General features: G+C 33.6%; 1 protein-coding gene across 3 annotated transcripts in view; it reads left to right on the forward strand.

The window, feature by feature from the left end:
• The first annotated feature begins 2,860 nt into the window (after nucleotides 1–2,860).
• Nucleotides 2,861–23,016, forward strand: part of LOC128861516 (uncharacterized) — a 115,088-nt gene continuing 94,932 nt past the window's right edge. Inside the window, exon 1 of one of the 3 annotated variants that reach the window (XM_054099722.1) lies at nucleotides 2,861–2,941. The gene's annotated coding sequence lies outside the window, so the exon portion shown is untranslated. Of the gene's footprint in view, nucleotides 2,942–16,554; nucleotides 16,842–16,903; nucleotides 17,014–23,016 lie in introns of those variants that run through there. The other 2 variants (XM_054099714.1, XM_054099705.1) reach the window with 2 other exon arrangements.

A 23,016-nucleotide genomic window follows, 5' to 3' on the forward strand; every position in this document is an offset into this window, starting at 1 on the left:
ACGTCTCAGGAATTTGATTTTCTGGCATATCTTTTTTAATCCATATTCCACTTCATTTTTCGAAATCAAACCGTCTTATATTTTGGTTGGATTTGGATTTACATAAGATTATTTGATTATGTTCATGTAAGAACTGAAGTCGGGCGGAAATTTTTAACACCGCAAGCTCGCTGATTGTAACGCTAGAAATGTTGACCGGAAATCAGGAAAAAACAGATATTCACACAGTACCCATTTTTGGCCCAGCAATGTTTCTTGTTATTGGAGTGAAGGAAGCCCACAAAGGCTCAACTTAGCGTCAACGGATCCACAAATATTGATTGTTTGGTGTGGTTCGGAGCATAGTGACATTATGGGACCTTATTCCTTTCGAAACGAGGAAGGATATATCCTTTACCAGTCAATGGTGTTCAATATAGAGCGATTTTAATTGACTTTCGGTAGCCACAGCTCGACAAAGTCGGTATATTCGAGCAGTGTTTCCAACAAAGCGGCACTAAATGGAACAAAAGCGGCGTAATGCTCGAAATTGTCAAAGAGAAGTTCGGCGACTGGGCCATTTCACGGCGATCGTCCGCCAATTAGCTACTGCGAGCATGCGGGATCATGCGCCCTCTCTTAACTTCCTTGGAGCTATATTAAGACCTTAGTTTACGCTAAGAATTCAGCCACCTTGGACGATGTCATGGCCAACACTCAAGAAGCTGTTGTTGGAATAACCCTACACATACCATCTAGATCCAAAAGATCCAGGAACAACCGCCAGGTGACTGTCTAAGGAAACAGACTTGCGTCTGTTAGGTTGCCACATATGTGGGTATTACAAATACTACGAAAGTTTTAACTACATTGCTTGATATTTGTAAAAACTGGTGAAAACTTGAATAAAGTGAAAGAAAAGTTGATGATAGACCGCAATTTAAAAAAGAGGGGACTTGTGGAAAAATAACTCGTGGATTTTGCATCATGATAACACACAGTCGCAAAGTGCATCGTTATCCGTGAATTTTTGACCAAGAACAAAACGAATACCATCCGGCAGCCATTGAATTCATCTGATGTGGCACTCTCCGATTTTTTTCTGTTTGGTCGAGCCAAAAAACTGCTACAAGGCAAATTTTTTAGCAGCAAAGAAAATAATAGAAAATCAAAGACGGTTCTGATGTCTATACAGTTAATACAGAAAATAGAGTTCCAAAAATGTTTCGATAGTTGCATCAAACGCTGGGTTAAGTGCGTTGCAATTGATGGAGAGTACTTTAAAGGCAATAATATCACTTTTGATGAATAAACTTGCATTTTGAATTTTCTGAAAATATTCCGGAAGTTTTTTGATCAAGCTGGTATTTTACCGATGATCAATTTGATATCGCTTACAGCTATTTTTTCATTTAAATGTCTTTTACTCTCGTTATAATAATGTTACCCTTCAACTTTCGTAAAAATAAAACATTTTTCTGCATTTTAGCTTTATCCTCCTTTTCTGTGGCGATTTATACCAGCATCTGGGAATTCGAGAATAAATTCAGAATATAATAAGATCACAAGAATATGCACACGTACATACATACATACATACATATACACGTTTGCTATTGTCGGTAGGTGTGCGTGTTATTCGAGTGCAAATCGCATGCAGAAGAATAATGGCCAGCAAAAAGCGTGGGAATGTTTGGAATAAAGTTTAAGATTCAAATAAATAAAACGAATTGATTAATTTGAGAAGTTTCCTTTTCATATCTTATTTTTTTCCTTTCTTTTTATACTATCATCTTATTGTTCTTACAGCCATCACTTATGCAAGCTGCAATTACAATGAATTTTTATGCCCGGCCGGACTAGAACATAAAAGTTGATTGTAATTTCCTAACATATTTATAAAATAAACTTTAGAATAACGAAGAAAAATCGATTTGCCCATATCTGTCAGCTTTATAGGAAAAAGTTCCATTTCGTTTTCCCTTTTCGACTTAAAAATATAGCATCAAAAAAGTTGAGTGCAGAATTACAATATCAGCTGAAATTTTTTAAATTTACACCATTACTAATTAGCTAGATATACCACCAATTAGCGTAATGTTTTTTTTTCAGAAATTTGAAATCGCCCATTCCCTTCGCAATTATTTTCTTCATCCCAGCAACTCAGATCAGCCACCTTTGCTATGCACTTTCGCTAGCTCACTCTTTAATTTTGCTTCATCACACTTACCTCTCCATATTCCTGCCCTCTACCCACGCTCATCAGCTCGCATTTCAACTCTCAATCGCCCATTATTGCAGAACTAATTTAATCAATTTGCTGGCTCGTCTGCAGTTACACATCTGATTGCGCTTCAATGCACACTGTACGGAAAAAACATGCAAGCGAATGAGCAGTAGTGTCGAGGAGATAGCAAAGCGAATGCCAAGTGTAAAGGATGGTACAAATACAGGCTTATTTTTGAGTCACGGGTTATAGTCATATTTTGGTACTACTAAATCTTTTTCAGCTCGAAATCTAGGCTGCCAGGCAATAACGTAAGTTTGCCTTTGGCTTTGTGAATGTTAGTACATATTTTGAGTTAGTTGTTGTTGTTTCATTGTTTTAGCAGCTTGCAAATCACAGCTAGAGCGTTAAAAGGGGCAGTCGTCGTCGCTTATACTATCTAACGATAGTCCCAGAAAACTGGTAATAATAACGCTGACTGCATTAATGAGACTTTGGTAAACCATTAAAAATTAAAGTTTATTTTTAAAAACAAACTTGTATTTGTACCACCCTTTGTTGTGGCGGTAACCAAAGCTGATCGCCATGGAACGCGAGAGAAAATTGCAATCAAAGTCCGGTAGTCCCCTGCCTGTGTGAGCCCACGACAATCAATCAGCGGTGTTACTTAAGTGTCATTGAAGGCGATGACTAAGCGGCGCTGCCGAAGACAGTGTAAAAAGTCTACCACTGGCTGTGAGTAAGCGAAAGCAAAACAAAAGTGATAATCAAGTGTAATAGAGAAAACAGCTAAGAAAAAAAGCGAAATATATAAAAAAGTCCAGGTGGCAATTGTTTGTAATTTTTACAATTTTATGAGCGTGGCTGTAATTTTTGCAAAATTAAGCTATAATGTATTATTGGGTATATATACAGTAAGTGGCACTGTTAATCGTACATCCATTTTTTTAATTGTTTTAAAAGTTTATTTTGTTTGGAAATTATGACATAATAAAAAAATTTGAAAGAATTCTACGAAATTTTATTCTTTTTGTAATGCAATTTCATTTTTAAAAGCAGATACAAAAATTTTAATCCGATTTATGTAAAACTTTTTAAAAATGTTAAATAAATTTTGGAGGTTTTGGAAAAGTTTTTAGCTTGGACTTGAATTGCATTTTTTCAGTTTTTTGTAAAGATTTAAATAGTTTTGAGCGTCAATAGGAGCACAATTTTTATTAGAATATGAGTAAAATGACAATTTGACAATTAACACAAAAAAAAATAAATATTAAAAAATAAAGAAAAAACTTGTACAATTTCAGCGACACTCACTGTATTGGGGTTAAAAGCTTATTTACTTACCTCACCACTGCATACTAAAAAAGGGTCCCACTGTTTAACAAAATCTGTAAATTTTAATGAAATGTGCCCGCTTTTCAAAAAGTTTGAGATTTTTACGTTTTTTTTTGTTTTCTGTTCTCTTTTTTTTTTTGTTTTTTTGCCTTGTTTTTTTTTTTGTTATACAAGGTGGCGCAAAATTAATCATCCAATTATTTTTTGAATACGTTTTTTACTAAATAAAACACAAAATGGCATTAATTGATGGAAATCGTTATTTTGTCCCTTTCCCACCCCAGTGCTTGTCTGTATAGTACAGCTGTCTAATTCACAAGTGTCAAATATGAGTCATCACATCCTGATTATAAATCTTCAAAAACGCCGTAATATGGATCAGATTTCCATAAAAAATTAACTAACAAAAAAAGTAAATATCGCAAGCATTGCATTTGCTTCTAATATTGAACGGGCGGCCGGTGTAGCCGAATGGGTTGGTGCGTGACTACCATTCGGAATTCACAGAGAGAACGTAGGTTCGAATCTCGGTGAAACACCAAAATTAAGAAAATCATTTTTCTAATAGCGGTCGCCCCTCGGCAGGCAATGGCCAACCTCCGATTGTATTTTTGCCATCAAAAAGCTCCTGATAAAAAAAATTTCTGAGGTTCGTAGTCGGCTTGAAACTGTAGGTCCCTCCATTTGTGGAACAACATCAAGACGCACGCCGCAAATAGGAGGAGGAGCTCGACCAAACACCCAAACAAGTCAGAACGATCAAATTTGCAAACTCGAAAAAGTGGGCTATGATTTGTAAATTTTTGTTCGAATACGAGGCTTCTTTTTGTATATATTAAATAAGTTAATAAAAAAATAGATTAACAAATACACAAATAAATATTAAAAATAAAAGTAAAATTAAAAAATAATAACGCAAATTTATGTCCGATTTTCAATGGCACTCACTGCGTGCAGTAATAAGGCCTATTAATACCCGATAATACTATTTCTACCGACTGTGAACTAACTTTTTTCGTATTCATTTCACGTCCCTATTTCTTCACATTTAGTTGACGTGATTTGTATTTATTATTTTATTGAATGCTCCAAATTAAAGCATCTCTTGAATATGTTAAGTAATAATTTTGAGTAATGACAAATCGCAAATATTATATTGTATTGTATGAATGTGAAAAGATAATAGGTTTTAAAAATCTAGACGGATTTTTAAGCATTTATATATATTTTTTTTGCCCTCAAATAATTTTTACTTTTATTTAACGTCTCTTTTGCTTCTTTCTTATGCTTCATATCTCTATAAGCTGCTTATGCAATTGCTGCCTACACCATTTCCTCCTTATTGTATATATTTTTTTTTTGTGTCATGAAATGAAATTTTTTCTTTTCTTACTTAATTTTATTTTATTGTTTGTTGTCCATCAATGCCATTGATTTCGATGTTATTTGCTCAAACAGAAATGTGACCTGAATTCGATGGTTTTGAAAAATTGATAGATATTAGCTTTGACATCGTTCGAAGCTGAGTTAGACCAAGATAAGACCATCCTTAATGGCATGATTGTGTGCGATGCATAGATTAGTTGAAGTGCCATGAGTGCCGAAAGCTTAGCTGTCCTCATCCAATAATGGCTATTCATAAAATATGAGAAATACAAAATATCCGGTCATGCAGCCGCTAGTTAATCTCCCAAGTGCTTGCTAGGGCTTGCGTGAGCAGCCAAAATGTAGGTTCGGATATGCATTTTAATTCACTTCGACAATTTACTTTCGACTTACGACTTTCGACAAATACTCAGCTAAATAATTTAGAATTTAGATTGGCGTTGCACCTTCCAAGCTGAGATCCACAATAAGACTACCCGTAATAAGACTTACCTCCGGCAAGCCTTACGATTTTTGTTGATAGTCAAGCAGCGATCAAGGCACTAGCCTCAGCGCATATCAATTCTAGATGTGTTAAAAAATGCAGGAGATCGCTCTCGCTTATTCAACAACGCAACACGACACTTTGTACGGTTCGCTGCCACTTTGGAGGGGAGGGAAATGAAAGAGCGGATGAGTGTGCACGGAAAGGCTTTGAGCTTGAACTTCAGCGAGTGGTAGAGGACATAAGAATTCCTCTAAACGATCTGTACACTCCGATTGGCTTCAGCGTAATCGCGGAAACCAATAGCAGGTGACCTCTGACTACTAACTGCAGGGTCTCCAAAGCGCTCTGACCAAAACTGAATCTTAAAAGGATAAAATGTCTGCTTGGATTCAACAGATCAACTACCAGCGTCCCCACAGATGTTATAACGGGTCACTGCACTAGCCAGTAGAATGGGTGTACCTCACAATGACTTCTGCAGGAGTTGTGGAGACGAAGAAGAAATTGAGTTGGTACGATACTTCCTCTGTGAATGCCCCACTTTAGTGTCAAATGACTAAGGCACTGTTTTATTACTGGAAATTTTAAAGAACAGACCAATTATTATAAGACAACTATTTAATAGCTCTGGGACATACGTATGGGTTCCACCTACAAAAAGTTTTTCGGTTTTTTAGCTGCACAAGAACTATCGATATCGAGATATCCATAGAGATTTGTCAGCTGAGAAAGGCAGACTGTGTTCGCATTTCTGTTAAGTACAGTACGCTTACGGATTGTGGGAATTTACTTTGAAAAAAATAAATTTGTTCGCGTAGTTCATAAAGCGATGTGTTGAAGAAGACGTCGAAATGTCGACTCTCCGTCATTCTCAACTTGTTGACCTTTGCTCTTCGACTACTCACAAAATTTTGTGTAAGGGTATTGGATCACGTGCCCCTTAAATACAGCCCGAGCAAGAATTGAAGCCAAATGATCAGAAAGGGATTAGAAAAATAGTCAAAAATTAGACTGATCGAATGGGTCATATAACTCGTAGCTGAAGAGAACATATGCCGGAAATTATATTCAAAAAACAAATTCCAAATAATAATAAAATACAACCATTCCATCTTTATTTAAATTTTTTATTATTATTTTAGTTCTCAAGCTGTTAAATACACCCTTTAGAAGGCTATAAAAACTCAAAAATGTATATAAATGGGCTTCATTTATTCATTATAATTTTTCAAGCGGCAAAATTGGCAAAATTGGGAGTTTCACTCCACTCTCGAGGGAATGAAGCAGATAAAAACACAAATTTAATTTGATTTACGTAATAAGTTGCCCTTTGGAGTCACTTAATTTGTTGTAAAAGGTGTGAAAGGTGCCAATATTACAAACTCAAGATGTCTGATGAGATGGGATGAATAAGTTTTCCAAATTTTAAAAAATATTTGCAGTTTCACTTGCAATTCTAATGATAATTTTGAAAAAATTTTCCAGGTGGGCGTAGGGCTAAATTTCAGTAGTCAATTTCCTTCGGAAAGATGTTGGACTAGCGCAGGTTTTCTAATCCAATGGTAGAACTGCAATCTTTAATTGTACGCTGCAATTGACAGGCATATGGACACACCTTGGTAACACATTTAAATCGCGTGCCACTTAATGCCAGACGGACGCCCTCTGTATGATTGCTTGAACTTCGGCGCTCACCGCCAACCTTATCGGCTTGGAGGCCCTATCAATAGCTACGCTACTGCCGTCATCGTTGTCAGCATCATTGTACATTTTAAGCCCCTAATCACGGCAAGATAACAATCCCTAGAGGAGGATCAAACAAAACCCTAGTAAAAACATTTTTATTTTTCTGTATTAGCGACTAGATGGAGTTTATCAAAGCGCGTATATTATTTTTTAACTCTCTATCTCTGCGAAATACCTACAGACGTTGTCGCTGACTGCTAACACATCGGCAAAGGCTCGAGATATGGTGTTTCGACTTTTGCCGATTCTGCAGCTCATCGCCAGAGACACCATCATACCTGCTACTTGCCTATTGGTCTGGTAAGACAGAAAGAGAAGCATATATCCTCAACACACTCCAGTACTATCTTCGATTTCTTTAGAGAACTGAGTCTGGATGAGGTCTTGTAAGAAGCACGATAGAGCTAACAGCCAAAATACATAAATTTCTTTCATATCTACTTATATTTTTTTCGTTTTTGGGAGGAGATGGAAGAAAATGTCAGAAATGATATGTTGGGCATACTCCCGCTAAAACAGACCTCCCCTCTTCAGCTGACTTCCGCCCCGGGACCGCATTTGCACATACGTCGCTGATACTCTCCATTACTTTAGTCATGAAGCAGATGTATCTTCTGGGCATGAGTCGTTGCCTCAAGTGTCTGTAATTGTCATCGGTACGTCTGAGTCGACCTCCTCTGGAACACTGTTTCATGTTGAATTCAGCACTTATCGGGAAGTTCGGTGTAGTCAAACGCGGCCCAGGGCATTGGTATTATTTGGATCTAGCTGCCGGTGCTAAAAGAGCTCTATTGTTCGGCTTTCTCGTCTTGCTTGCGTAACGTACACAATACTTCCTTGGCAAACTTGCATGAAGGGTAGGGATATGAGTCCCTCAGAAATGAGTCCATCAGCTTCTGGAGCTTTGCTTGTTTTGAGTCTCTGCGCTCGCAATGGTCAAAGTCGAAAAATTGCAGATACATGCCATCGTCCATTGAAGTATGGGAACCTTTAGCCTCCATGTCGGTGTCAAAGAGTGAGCACCGTGGAAAAATGCGCACACGATAAACAAAGTATGCTCTTGTCTCTTCCTTCAATAGGTCGCTGTTCTTATTGTTACACGCATTCAACGAGATCTTTTACATTTCTATGGACAAGCGAGCTTTCTAGTAGAATTTGTACACTTTATTTATCTATTGTTTGGTTTTCAGCAGAGCATGATACAGTATAAATTGTTTTTTTGTACTTTTTTTGATACTTTTTATGACCTTTTTTTGGATTCCCTATCACATTAGTATGGGTTAAGTTTTCGAACTCGCTGAGATTCAAAGTGCAACCTCGGCAGCGATATGTAGAGCGCGAGAAAACAAATACCATTACCACGGCCATAACTTCCAAGAACAGTTCTGCCAGAGGGAAGCAATACAACTGTTCGAAGTCACTCTTTTTCCGCTACGATCTGCTGCCTGTAAACTCAGCGCATTCCAAGCTCTTGAAACAAAGTAACTGAAATTTATCGACCCTCACGAAAAAAATATTCTATTATAAGTTGACAATATCAATTATTATCAAAATAAATATATATAAATTCGATTTCGTAAAAGATTTCGGAAAAAAAAATTTCCAGAAACGTCCAAGATCCTTGCCCCGAAATCTCTCTCACATACCTACATCTTCACAATGTTTGTAAGTGTGTGTTGGCATGCATGAAGGAATAAATCAATAAGTAATAAATTTGTTGAAACCTTTACTACTGCCTTCACATAATTAACACTTTCTGTCAATTATACGCTGTCCTCATTTTTTACCTCACATATACAGGGTGCTCCATTTAGCACGTATTTAATTGCGGCTATTAATAAAAGACAGCGGATTCGATAGACGCAGAGAAAACCACAAGATAGCATCACGAGAATGGCATTTACTGGAGCTCGCAAGGGAACAAAGGTCCAGGTCGGCCAACGAATACTTGGAGAAAGTAGCAGATGCCGACATCACACGGGACAGATTCAAAAACAACAGCGCAGAACCGTGTACTAGGGAAGTGTGCTGTCGAGGCCCTATACTCCCGAACGAAGTGAACAAGGCAAAACAAACTCATAAAATACGCATTTCTAGTCTGAAATGAATTTTTTTTTTTTGTTTTCTTGAGAAGGAAAACAATCTATTATATATAATATTAAGAATTATTTTTTTTATTAATTTTTTTAAAATTTTTTAGTAAACGTTTTATTAGACCTTGTAATCTACACAGATTTGTATACATTCATATAAAAAGCTACATTCAAATTACTTTAACGCATGGCTGAAAAATTCCGGGCCTAACAAAGAACACTCGTTTTTTGTTCAAAATTAGCTTTATTCATCAACGTAATTCTCATTCGCAATGATTCCAGCGCCGCTGTAACATTTCGATACAAATTTTGCAGAACGATTTATCTATTGATCTGCGAACAGCCAGTAAGCCCTGGGAACCAAATCTGGCGAATGCGTTGGATGTGGAAGCAATTCGTAGTTTAATTCATGTAGTTTTGCTTTTGCTTTGATTGAGTTGTGACTGACTTGTTTTTGGTCAACAGTGAGCAAACGCGGCACCCACTTTACGATGTCAGCTAACCCACGTAACTTCACTTTTCAATCATTCAAAACGGTTTTGTGGCTGTTTTTGATGTTTTATGGTGTTACCACCTCATTTGGACGTCCACTGCGTTGTCCCCTTAACAGATAACACTTTCCAAGCCATTGCTTCGCCTGAACGGTATTTTTCCAATCAACCCATCAACGGGTAGTGTAAAATTAAAACTCGAAACTCTTGTTGGTCCATTGTTTTGAAGATGACAAAAGTTGCGTCACTCTTAGCACAAAAGCTCACGAACTAAGGAATAGAATATCATGAAATTTTAACATCCGCCTCTTTAAGGTTAGTGCAATAAAACTCTAATGCCATCCATTTTTAATACATTTTCGCTACTTTCGTCATTAGTCCCACCTACGTCAACTTCGTTTTCAGAGATCAACTCTTGAAACTTCTCTGAATGCTTGGCGTAGCATTTATCCTCAACGGCCTGCCACCAAAAGTAGCCTAATGAAGTCAAATCACAGGTTGTAATTAACCAACTGGCATCATTGTTTCGGTTGATTATTCGATTTTTGGTTTTCGATATTCGATTTTAATGCTTTCCAACTTTGCTCAAGCAAAAAGTGACTCATTTTGTGAATATCTAACCATAGCCCATGCTATTTTTTTTCAGCTGATAAAGTGGAAAAAAATGTATTGTGAAACTCCAAACACTTAACGAGCCACCCTGTATAGGATGGTTGTTTTTTACTAATTTTATTTGAAGTCAATTTATTGCCTATTTGTCATCGCACATTGCTTTATAACTACATATAACCTTTTACGCCATTAGGTGTCGATGAAAAAAATCTTAACAAATGAAAAACAAGAAAACGAAAAACAACAAAAGCACTATATTTCAACTTTATTACACCCATGTACCTACATAAATGCTACTAACTCCCAGCGCAAATTAATAGTTACCAACGCCACTCGATCGAGTCCCACTTTGGGGCGAAGCGCTTAATTCTTGCTAAATTTGATCGACGATTTGGCAGCTGCGCTGCAGCCACCACCAGTGCCACTGCCACTGCGTAATGGCCGCGTTGACCGAGCCATTGCAGATGGCTTTCATAGTTTTCGAATCTTGGTCTGAGTAATTTCTACGCTAATCGCCTGCAGTTCATCTCTATAACGGTGATAAATGTGCCCATCAAACGACTGTGAGGCATTAATCTTATGTTGGCGTTTTATTGTGTCGCAAAATAAAATTGCTAACATTTATTCGCCACACAATGTGAAATAAATTGTAAAGTATTTTTCACAGACACACATACATATACGTATGCACAGATGCATTCATACATACGTACATTAATATTAGTAATCGTAAATTGATCGCTCCAAAGAACGTAACGAGTGTGAAGGATTCACACAAAGATCCATCTACTAGGTATTAACAATTTACCGTAAGTCATTAACCATTCGCAATTAGCTGCGATTATTTTGGCTGGAACTGGCTTCGGTTGTCGAGATTCCAGTTTTTACGTTTCCTTTTTGTACTAGTGGAAGAAAACAAAGCCCCCACTAATTGTGGACAATTTTAATTTCAAATTATTCCCACTTACGCTACATTCCTCGACCAGCCCCGGATAGCGAACGACCTCCTCTGCCTCTTTCTTAACTGAGGTTGGTCATAAAAAGTTGACTGCATATTTTTCAATGAACGAAGAAGAAGAGTTCAGAATTCTTGAAGTCTTTCATGCGACTAACAGTTTTAAAGAATTATGAATTGATTGATTCGAGTCATTACCAGCGGGCAACAACAAAACGTGTGTAACAAACAGCAAATGTAGTAATTAATAAAATTTGAAGACCGTTGGAAAGAATGTGATCCGATTCCTTTTAACCAGCAACTTGTTCAATGTTAAATAAATAAAAAATATATGAAAAAGCGTCTAGAGTTAAGAGTGCAGTCGCTGTAGCCTAGCATTCTGCAAATTATAAGAATTGTTACAGTTTTTTTTGATTGAATTATTTATATTAGCATCAAAATGTTCAGACTATGGAACTATGGAAAAAGTACTAGAGTTTTAGATTACTAAATGAATAAATAAATAAAGAGGTCTTGTGATACTCGCCCTCGTTTTAAACAATAGAAAAGTGTTTCGTAGAAGCAGCGATGTCTTTACAGACAATAAAAAGAATTGGAACAACAAAAAAAGGTTTGTTCTTTTTATAAATATACGCAGGGGAGCGCAGAAGCGATGAAGCTCCATATCCTTATGTGCCATTTCGAAAAGTTTTTGGTTAAAATAGACGCTGGACTTAGAAAGTGCTAAATAAGAATTCTCATAGGGAGAGGAAGTCGCATTTGAAAACGTTGAAGAACGTTGCCGGTACTTCCTTTACCGAGTAAAGGGAATATTGGCCGGACTTTAATCTCCTGCTTTAGCTCACTAATTTTTCTTCGACTTATAAGTACAGGAAGTGTGATGGACTGCGTTAAGAAAAACGACACACAAAACACCTATGGAAAGTATTCAATGTCTTGTTACACTCTGCACTACAGGGGCAATAAAAACTACTCCTACGGCAGCACTTGAAAGAATACTGAACCTATCACCGGTTGATATTGCGGCAGATGGTCTAGCAGCTAGATCTGCCGCAGGACTTAAAACAACGGATGAATTTACCTGTAAAATATTCGGGCATAGCTTAATGGGTATGAGTTATCGGCCCAATACGAATTAAATGACTCCAAAATACAACTGGGAAGAGATTCCGAACAACAATAGAAGAAGAGGGGTGGAAAAGAGATATGAAGCCTAGCCCCAATATGCTTAATATATTTACTGACAGCTCGAAAATGATGGACGGAGTAGGTGCAGTGATTTATTGCGCAGAGCTGGACATCAGATGGCCAGTTAAGCTCCCTGACCACTACAGTAGTTTTTAAGCAAAAGTCTTTTCGGTCGGAAAGGCTGCAGAAATAGCACAAGCAAAGACATCGAGCAACTCCAACATAAATGTATACGTTGAGATTCAAGCGGCAATAAAGGTAATAAACTCATATGAAACTTCATCTAAAAACGTTCTGAGAACTAGGGAAGCCATAGAGAGACTAGCCGCAGACAGACGGTTACACATCTATGTCCGAGTACCCAGGACATAACGACATTGCAGGAAATGAAATTGTAGATGAGACTGTCAAGAGCGCTGTTTACTTACAATTCGAACAAGAAAACAACTTACTGAAACCTTTGAATACGGTATACAATGGTATCGCTGCGAACAAGAAAGAACGGATAGACAGGAGGTGAAATAATCTAGCCACTTTCGTACTAGCCCTATCTAGAAAGGAAAGCAGAACTATCGTAGGTATGCTGGCAGGGCACAATTTGCTAGCGGCGCACGCATACAAAATAGGAACTACCAACTATGAGAGCAGCAGATTTTGCAATGAACTAAAGGAAAGGGAAACTCTAGAACACCTTTTATGTTCTCTCCCTGTATTACACAGCTCTTCGTTATGTCCCCATACCAAGTAAGAATTAATTTAATGTTATTGAATTTATGTGGCTAAATTCGAATATTTAGGAATAAGAACAATAAATGTTTATCTGTGGTGGACCCAATCGCCGGCAATTTGACCTAAAAGATATTTTATGTCCTACATCATATATATTTTGGAAGTACAGTGTAATCTTTTTTAACGGACACCACTCTTAAGCGGACATCTCCCATAGGCAGACACTTTTTTTAGTACATTCCACAAATCCTTAAGAATTTAAAAAAATTTTTTTCTCTTGAGTTGACAAAAATCTGGTGAACATGAAAAATAAGAACCGAGAGATTGTGGCATACCTCCTTAATCAGAAAGCTCCTGGAATATATTCAGAAAATTCAGAGTTCCTTCAAAGAACTCCCATTAACTGTAATACACTTATTCCAGCGTTTTATTCAGCTCTCAAAATATTTCTGGAACTCTTTTCATAGAGCAGTTTTCGATTTTTCACTACTTTCTCTCGGCTATTAAAACACCTACTTACCGTTGTAATCCATAAAAACTGTGAGCATCGACTTGGTTTTTTTGGTCTTGGTTCATTCGTTCACTCGAAGTTCTCCACTCACTCGCCTGATGCCTGCATTGCCACGTCTCGTCCCCAAAATGTTAATCACAACAAGAACAAGGGGCAGATCGAGAAACCGTACAAGCTGGAAGAATTATGCGAAAGAACTTGTCGCTTGTTAAAATTTTTCTTTTTTGTGAGTAATTGAAGTTGTTACTTTATTTTGGTTTTTGTGAATAGACAATATTTATACATTTATAAATAGTCATAATAATAAGAAATTGTAAAGCTACTCGACATTATTGCACGCAATGCCTTAAATGTTCTTAAAAGATAAAAGTGGAAAATGTATTAAAAATTAAAATAAATTAAATAAATTAATGCATTAAAAGTTTATTGAAAAATGTTCTAAGGGAACTCAGAAAATTGCCTGCCATATTGAGTAGGTGTAATATCTCTTCTAGCTCCTAGTAGCAGTGAACGATTTTTTTTCTAAAAAATCTCTTTAGTCGTTAAAGCAACATCAAAAAGTCGGAAAAATGTTACAACTTAGCGTCCCCATTTCAAAGAATGAGCTTCAACAGAATCACCTTTCAAGGGCCACATTATTAAGTTACTGTTATGTTCTGTAATGTAATGTAATACCATGTTACGTTTTGTAATATAATTAATGTTGTTTTGTATTTCGTGTCTATGGCTTGATATTTTTTATTGAATGTCCACATTTCGAAGACTGAACTTCAGATTTCTAGGGAATATCTTGTTCAAGGTATTGAATAGTGAAGGCACAACTTGACCAGACATACGTTAAGCCATGGTTTAAAAACAGGTATAAGTAAACACGTATAAGAACAGGCATAAGTTGTACAAATCTCTTTCTGTACACCACAATAAATCATCTATGTTTATTGACAGAACTCACTTTAAGAGCAGCCTGTCTAAGATAACCAACGAAGATGAGTACGAGTTTTTTCTGGAAGCTTTTAGCTTGAAAGCCATGCATTCACTCCAGACTGGCCTAATACATTTTAAGACTGTAATCATTATTGCACATAAAGAACTGCCCCAAACTGACGCAAACTTCTATTTGAATCCACTCAACGTAGGAGAGTCTGATTATCGACCCTTTTTACATGAAAACTATTGTCAATAAGAACATCTCAATTAAAATGATTTTTTAGAGTTTAGAATAAACACTTAGAAGTAAACGTACTCTGCAACTATATACCTATAGCATGCCACCTTCAAATTGAACAAAAAGTACTAAATAATTGCCAGCAATGCTTCAATAAATAAATACAAAAATAAATCAAGTGAATACTTCTTTCACTCTCTCCTCCTTTGCGGGTACTTACAAACTTAACCACTAAGGTGTACTGTGTGTTTCGAGTGTCTGCTCCTAACCTACATAGTGGCAATTTCGTAAAGTCTTTAAAAATAAACTGGATTGAAAAACGAAATGAATTGAAAAAATTTAATAAATAGGAGAAATACTTATAAAGAAATGTCAATATATATATATATATATATATATATATATATATTACATAGTCTTGAAAAACTATTTTATCAGTAATTTTGCTGCAAACTTCTACGCTTTTTTCTGTAATGAAATATAACGCTATCTTATGTTATGTTATGTGTTGTTATGTATGTTATTTTATTTGTTTTTTTCATTTTTTTTCATTTTTTTTTTTGTGTTTTTCGTAAATGTTGTTGCTTTTGCTTGTTTGTTGTGTATCTTATGTTGCGTTATGTTTGTTATGCTTATCAGTTTTTAATAAATTTATGCCATTTCATGACCTGTTGCTAAATTTTTCATGATTTTCTCTTTGTTTTTTTTTTTTTTCTATGTTATGATGTGTTAAGTTATGTTTATTGTTTTTCCTATGTTGCGTTATGCCATGCCTCGTTACTTTATTTGCTTATTCATTTCTTCTTTTATTTATTTTTTGTTTAATTTTCTTTCCAATTTTTAATAAATTTTGATATTTTCCATTAAACTTTTCTTGACTTTGTTTATTTAGCTATGTTATGTTATGTTTGTTGTGTTTCTTATGTTGCGTTATGTTATGTTACTTTATTTGCTTATTCATTCATTTATTTTGTTTTTTTGTCTGATGTTCTCTTCATTTTTTAATAATTTTTTTATTTTTCTTTAAATTTTCCCTCATATTTTCATTTCAGTTTATTTGTTTTCTTTTTTTTTGTATTCACGAGCGGCGCTGCCTATTTCACATTCATTCAAATAAGCTCTCGGAATGAACCAATGCAGCCCAAACCATTGCATCCGATGAACTTCATTGCATTCGACCCATCGTGTGCGGCGAATGAACCAATGCTTCACTTCGTGTGGCAGGAAATAACATGAATGAATGGTCACGTTTCGTACAAGTAACAAAAAACAATAAAACTAAGTAAATATTGAGGCAAAGTAGCATCCCAATAACGTCGGCAGCGCTGCCCTACTGCTGAGCACCGACTTATAATCTTCGGCTTGGGCAAGCCACCTTAATTTGCGCAAGCTCAATTTTTTTATTCAGATTGGCTTGTTTTACCTTCCATTTGTCTTTGCTTTACCTTTCGGTCGGCGCCAAGCTTCTCCTGCTGCTTCACAGATCCGCTCAGTGTTTGTAAAAATATTCATTTGCTTTGCTCTCAGCGCTTAACCTGTTTGTTGCTGTGATTTTGCCTGCTTTTGCTTGGTTTATTTTCAGTTTTTGTATTTTCGTTGGCATCACCCAACATCGTCTATCGTCCGCCCCATACTCGTGGCTGCCGTTGTTGGGGTTGTTCGCCGTCGCTGTTGCGGTTGTAGTGTCAGCCTCATCTTCGCTGTCGCTTTGCTGTGTCATCCCAACGACCTGACCACCAACTCCCCGCCGTCGCCGCTGCCGCTGCTATCGGCCAATTGTTATTATGGCTTAAATCGCTTTTTTTTTATTCGTACTCTATGAATTTTTGTTGTTGTTGTTATGGATGTTAATGTTGCCGTTGCTGTTTCTTATTTTTTCACTTATTTTCATCTTCGTTTTTGTGTCGCTGAAGAAGCGCCGATCAGACAATAAGGCAGTAAGTACTACTAAAGTTCGTCGGCACATTTGCCAAATGAAACATTCAAATGTTGGTAACGATCGCGTAAAGACGTCTTCAGCGTCCGCGTCTTCGGTAGTTTTGTGTAAAATCTTTTGGGAAAATCTTAAAATCTCTAACGACTTCCTCAACTACGAGTGTCAATAAAGTGGTTGGTGTTTGTACTTATTTTTTTTTTGTTTTTTCTCAAAATTCGAGGCTTTGAAAATTGCGTTAACCGATTTCAAGTGTTTTCGAAAACATATTAAAAAAAAACAAGAAAAACAAAGTATAAAAGAGTTAATGAAAACTGTTTCAAAATGAACTCAGAAAAATCTTGTGCCCGATTTTTCGCGCTGCTGTGATGATCATTGCATTTAACACTAAATACTTTTGCAAAAAAAACTATATATTATAAAAGATGCATAGGAGAGTAAAAATAAAACTAATATTTTCCTAAGTCAATGAAGTTAATGTAAAATGTTGAAGTAAAAGTTTATAGCTGTGCAGTGTTAGTTAAAATAGCTTTGTGACATTTTCGAAAGTAATGAAATTTCACGAGACCAATTTTAAGCGATCTTAGCGACCAATAAATTTTCAAAGTAAAAAACAACTAAAAAAAATAGACAATACAAAGTGGACAATAATTGGGATTAAATAATAAAAGCTATTTTGAAACGAGCTATGAAGGAAATATAACGTAACAATTTATAAAAAAAAATTCTACCAACCTAAAATTTGCTGATAATTTTCTTCTTTTAAGTGCACCTAATTTTTTTTTGAATGACACACGACATTTGTAAATGCATGTTTATGTAAAGTAAAAGTAATATCGCAAATTAAAACTGAAATTAGGGTAAGGAAATATTTTCAAGTGACGGTTAAATTTTAGTTTATGCAGCTTACAAAAAATTGGGGACAATTTTTGATTGTTGTTTTAATCTTTGCACGCTACTTAGATGGCCATGATAGGCATTATTTGTAGCGCTAATAAGTAAAACTTAAAAAATAAAACTAGAGAATAAAGCATTTATCCAAAATTAAAAAAAATAGTGATTTTAGTTGATTTTCTATCAATTATTAAAATTGTTTTTAGAGTTGGAAAAGAAGTACTTAAAATTTCAATAAAAAATGGTAAAAATTTAAAAAATAAATATTAAAATTTGATTTTGAAAAGTAAAATTAATATTACAATTTAAATTTAAATTAAAACAAAAATTTTATTTCAAATTAAAATTAAAACGTTGACTAAAATGAGAAATAAAATTAATATTGAAACAGAGTCCAAATACAATATTTTTATTGAAATTTTAAAATATTAAGTAAGCATTAACTAAAATTATTAAAATAAAAAATGAAAAGCGCAAATTAAAATCTTATTAAAACATAGTAAATGTTAAAATTAAAATATCAACTGAAATTAAAAATAAAGTTTATTAAAGCTTCAGTTGAATAAAACATAATAAAGGTCGAAGTCATTTTTTATTACTTTTAATTAAAAACTAGTAAATATCAAAAAAATTATAATTAAAGCAAAAATTGTAATAAATATATCTGTTAAAAATAAACATTAAAACTGAAGTCAAATAAAAAATAATAAAGCTACAAACACAAAATATTTGTTTATTAACATTAATTATCAAATAAACATTAATTAAAGTTAAAGGTAAAATTAAAGATTTAATTAAAACAGTAAAAATTAAAAATAATATAACTGAATTACAAAATTAAAAATAATTTCAATTAAATTAGAACCAACGTTTTAATTAGAACTAAAATAGAGCTAAAATTAAACTTAAAATGAAAATATCGATTCAAAAAAAAGAAATATTCATATTAAAATCCTAATTAAATAAAAAATAATAAACAATAAGTGTCCAAATAAATTTAACTAAACGGAAATCAGAAAAAAGTTGCTTGAAAACTAAAAATTGTATTACATTACAAGACAGACTTTAAATCGAATCACAAAAAATCCTAGAAATATAAGATAACATATAAATTATTAAAAAAAAAAAAATAAATAAGTAAAATGTAAACTAGTGGAATTAAAGTATCGATTAAAATTAGTAATAAAATTTAAATAAAATAAAAAACAATAAGAAATAAAATAATAGATATATAATAAATTAAGAATAATAATAAAAATATATAAAATTAATTTAGTAAAATACAAAATACCTATTTTAGCAATACTTCATAATTTTGCTAAAATATAAAATAATACAAATGCAAAATATTGTAAATAAAATTAAAAACGAAATGTTTAATTCTTAAAGTTAAAATATTGATTGAAATTAAAAATTAAATTAATTTTAAAATTAAAATAAAATATAAAGCGAAATAACAAATCACGAATAAATAATACATAATAATAAAAAAATAAAAAAAAAATTATCAAAATATAAATGCTTGTATTGTGTTTATTATTGGAATTAAAATATTGATTATAATTAAAAATAAAACTAATGTTAAGATTTAAATTAAATAAAAATCTAAATTATTAAAAATATATATAATAATTAATAAAAAATAAAGCAATAAATAAATAATAGTAATAAAAAACTAGAAAGCTTAAAAGTTATCAAAATCAATTATCGAAATATAAAAGCCTATTAAGAAATATTTTATAATAATTTTCCAGAAATACAAAATAATACAAATACAATTTAATATATAAAACATTCAAAATAAAACTATGCTCAAAATTACAACTAAAATTATTATCTTATAAAATTTATAAATTTGTAAAATTTATATGAAACCGAAGTTAAAGTTGAAATACATTTTTTTAAATTATAACTCTTTTTTCGCGGATAAGGAACTCACAAACACCCCGTCCTTTGCAAAAATGATTATTTCAATCTTTTAAAAGAACATATAAGACGACTCGAAATTACAAAAAAACTTAAGATATGTATAATTAACCTTCTGTTGGACACCTTTTTTAAAACCTACGGTTCGGCAGCTGGTTCTAGCCGTTTTAGTCCTGTTCGATGATCCTTTTTAAAAGGTTGTATCCATTAATCGATAGAAAATTAGATTTTAGGAAGCTACCTGGCAGCTCAAATAGAAATATGTTAAATGCACGTCCAAAGCCGAAAAAGCCCAACTAAAAATTAATGAAAATAAAATTGCACAAAGAACTAAGCGTTAAATTAGTAGTAGTAACAATAAAAATTTGATCGAAGCAGAAATAAATTAAAAAATTATGCTAATAACTTTTATTTATAATTCGTGTGAAAAGTGAACTTTAACCAAAACTTAAATTAATTCTAGTAAATGTAAATAATAGTATAAAAATATCAAAAGTCTTTACCTTTAAATTGTTTGGTCGATACTTGATCACTAGAGCCATGTACCTACAAAATAATAGATTTATTTTTCCCAAACTAATATTAATATGTTGTCTACATAAGCAATGTTTTGTAGATAAAAAAGCTAATATTTTCAATATTTGTGACTTGGTCTACGAAAAGGTACCTTACGTGCGAAAACAAGTTTTCAAGAAAACAGCAGTTAAAGTTTAAACTTCTAAAAACCCTTGTAACTTTTTTAAATATTAATATTTTTCAATCCGGTTTGGCTTATTTTCTTTAGCATAGATCACAGTATCAATAAAATCACAGAAGCAGTGAAAAACCTTTTTTATATATATAAATAAATAAGAAAAAGTTAATGCAAATCGCAGAAATCGTTTTAAAAAATAAGTTAGATTTTGTACCGACATCCATGCCAAAAAAAACTTATAAGACCCGGTGACAAAAAGGTTTTGAAATACTGAATACGATTCTGGTGTCAAATTTGAAAATTTTTAAATGGCATATCCAAGATGGCGCTCCAAACATAGAAAAAATAATTTAAGTTTTCCAAATAGCAACAATAACTATAAATAAGTGTAAAGGTTTTTAAAGCCACTGACTACGAATATGATGTCAAATTGACAATTTTACAGTTGACAGCTGCGTTACGTCTCCTTATTCTATTGTACTTCGTGGCTTTTCTGTTACTACGTTTATGTAATCATTTCTGTTAGTCTTTTGTTCACAAAATAGTGAAAAATGAGTGTTGACGAGGAGTTTAGTGCCGTTTACAGTAAATATTTTCCTAAAAACGATGAAGACGATGATCGATGATGATGGTGAACTATAGGTATTTCACTCACTCAGAAGATGATATGGAAAAAGCGTTCGTTAAGATAGATTTATCTACTGTGGATGAAGAGGAACAGGAGATGGTAACCAAATTTCTCTCTAACAATTGTTGTACTAACAAATGCCAAACAATTGTACCACGAAATATGATCGAGAGTACGCGAAACAAAAAATTTGTCCGCCATATTGGATCAGCTATTTTGATTTTTTTTAATCTCACAACAGATTCGTAATCAGCGACCTCGCAAACCCCCGAATAACAGTTTTTAAATATTTTAATTAACTTTTGATGTTGAAACAATGGCACAATTCGTGACAAAAATTTTCACAAATCCTTAAAAACCACCATTTATAAAGTTGTGAGTACATTTTTTGTAACAAATTTTTTGAAAACAGACTTCAGTATCGTATTCATTACACCTCAGACTGTCCAAGAATGGTTCAGTTTTTAATTTGCACAAATTATTGTCTTCGTTATTCTAATTTGTATCATGACAAAAAAATCAGTCTTTTTCGTATTGGTATTTTTCTTTTTCTTACTTTTAACAAACTTTTAAACAAATTATGACTTTCTGGGTTTCACCATTTTAAAGAGCCTTTCACACTCTATTCGAATCAACAAAAAAGTGAAAAATGATTTTTTGACACGTAAGGTACCACATTTAGTAATCAGAAATTTCAGAACAACTCATGCAGATATGTAAACGGCCCTGACGAATTGTTTGAATTAAATATTTTTAATAAATATTTTCATCAATTGATGTTTTCTGGCCATATATATAAATATATATATATATATATTGTATATATCCCTGTGGCTCCATAGTAACGCAGAGGGCCACCTTATAGTATATTTTAACATTTTTTGCGTATATTTTGCATTTAATCCAGCGCACTTTTATATAGGAATTCATTAGAGGTTTGAATGTTGTGGAGTTATAAGCTTACTCTACTATAAATTTTTTTATTTTCAGTAACGATATTTCATATTTTGATAACAGATATTTATGTATGTTTTTGGCACCATTTTTGAAGTTAAATACAGTTTATTATAATACAATTTGATTAAATATCCTAAGTATATATATTAATTTAGCTTTATATTGAAAATTAAATTAAAAACACAAAATAATTTTACACCTTTGCATGCAATATGCTTTTTTTATTAAAATAAGAATTTAAAGAAGAGTTCAGAAGATTAATGAAAACATTATTAGACAAAGAAAAATCAAGTTCGATAAGAGATGATATCTGGCTGAACTTATTAAGAGCGCGAGAAATTAACTCGTTTCGGACAAAATTTGTTGTATTACTTCTACTAAAAAAGGATAGGAATTTCAAAGTTTTCTTCTTGGAGCATTAAGGTTCATTTTTTTTAGAAGGGCAGCACAGTCAGCACTCATTTTATAACGCCATATAGAAAAGTATAGTGTTTCCTATTTTCAAAAAGGGTGATCTTACCCTGCAACCGCAAAGTTATGATGGGCACAATTAATGAAAAAATTACCTCTTGGACTGAAAGAAACAGTATTTTAAAAGAGTATCAAGCCGACCTCGGGAAGAATTATTCCACAGTAGGCAATATATTCAATTTAGACGCTTTTGTTCATTTAAAACTCGAAGAAAACAAGAAATTTTACGCGTTTGATAGAGTATCAAGAAACGCCTTAATATACAAGCTGCACCACATTAGGTTAGGTTAGGTTATGGTGGTAGTCAGTCCATATGACCAACTCACTTAGACCTTACAGGTACGTTGTGATACCACTGTGCGACACGGGAACCTTGTTTATTTATTTTCATGAAACCATTTTGAGGCTCTTATGAAGCGCAGGATTGGTCTATTCCCGCACTGGATAGTTCTGTAAGAGAATTGAAAAAGTGTTTACCTAGACAACCTGCTCTGATTTTAGCTAAGGCTGGACAATTGCAAAGGAAGTGCTCTACTGTTTCTTCCTCCTCCTCATCTCTACAGCTTCTACAATATTGATGGGAGAATACTCTGAGTCTCAAGGAATGCC

Source organism: Anastrepha ludens, chromosome 2, assembly GCF_028408465.1.
Source record: "Anastrepha ludens isolate Willacy chromosome 2, idAnaLude1.1, whole genome shotgun sequence".
NCBI classification, from domain to species: Eukaryota; Metazoa; Arthropoda; class Insecta; order Diptera; family Tephritidae; genus Anastrepha; species Anastrepha ludens.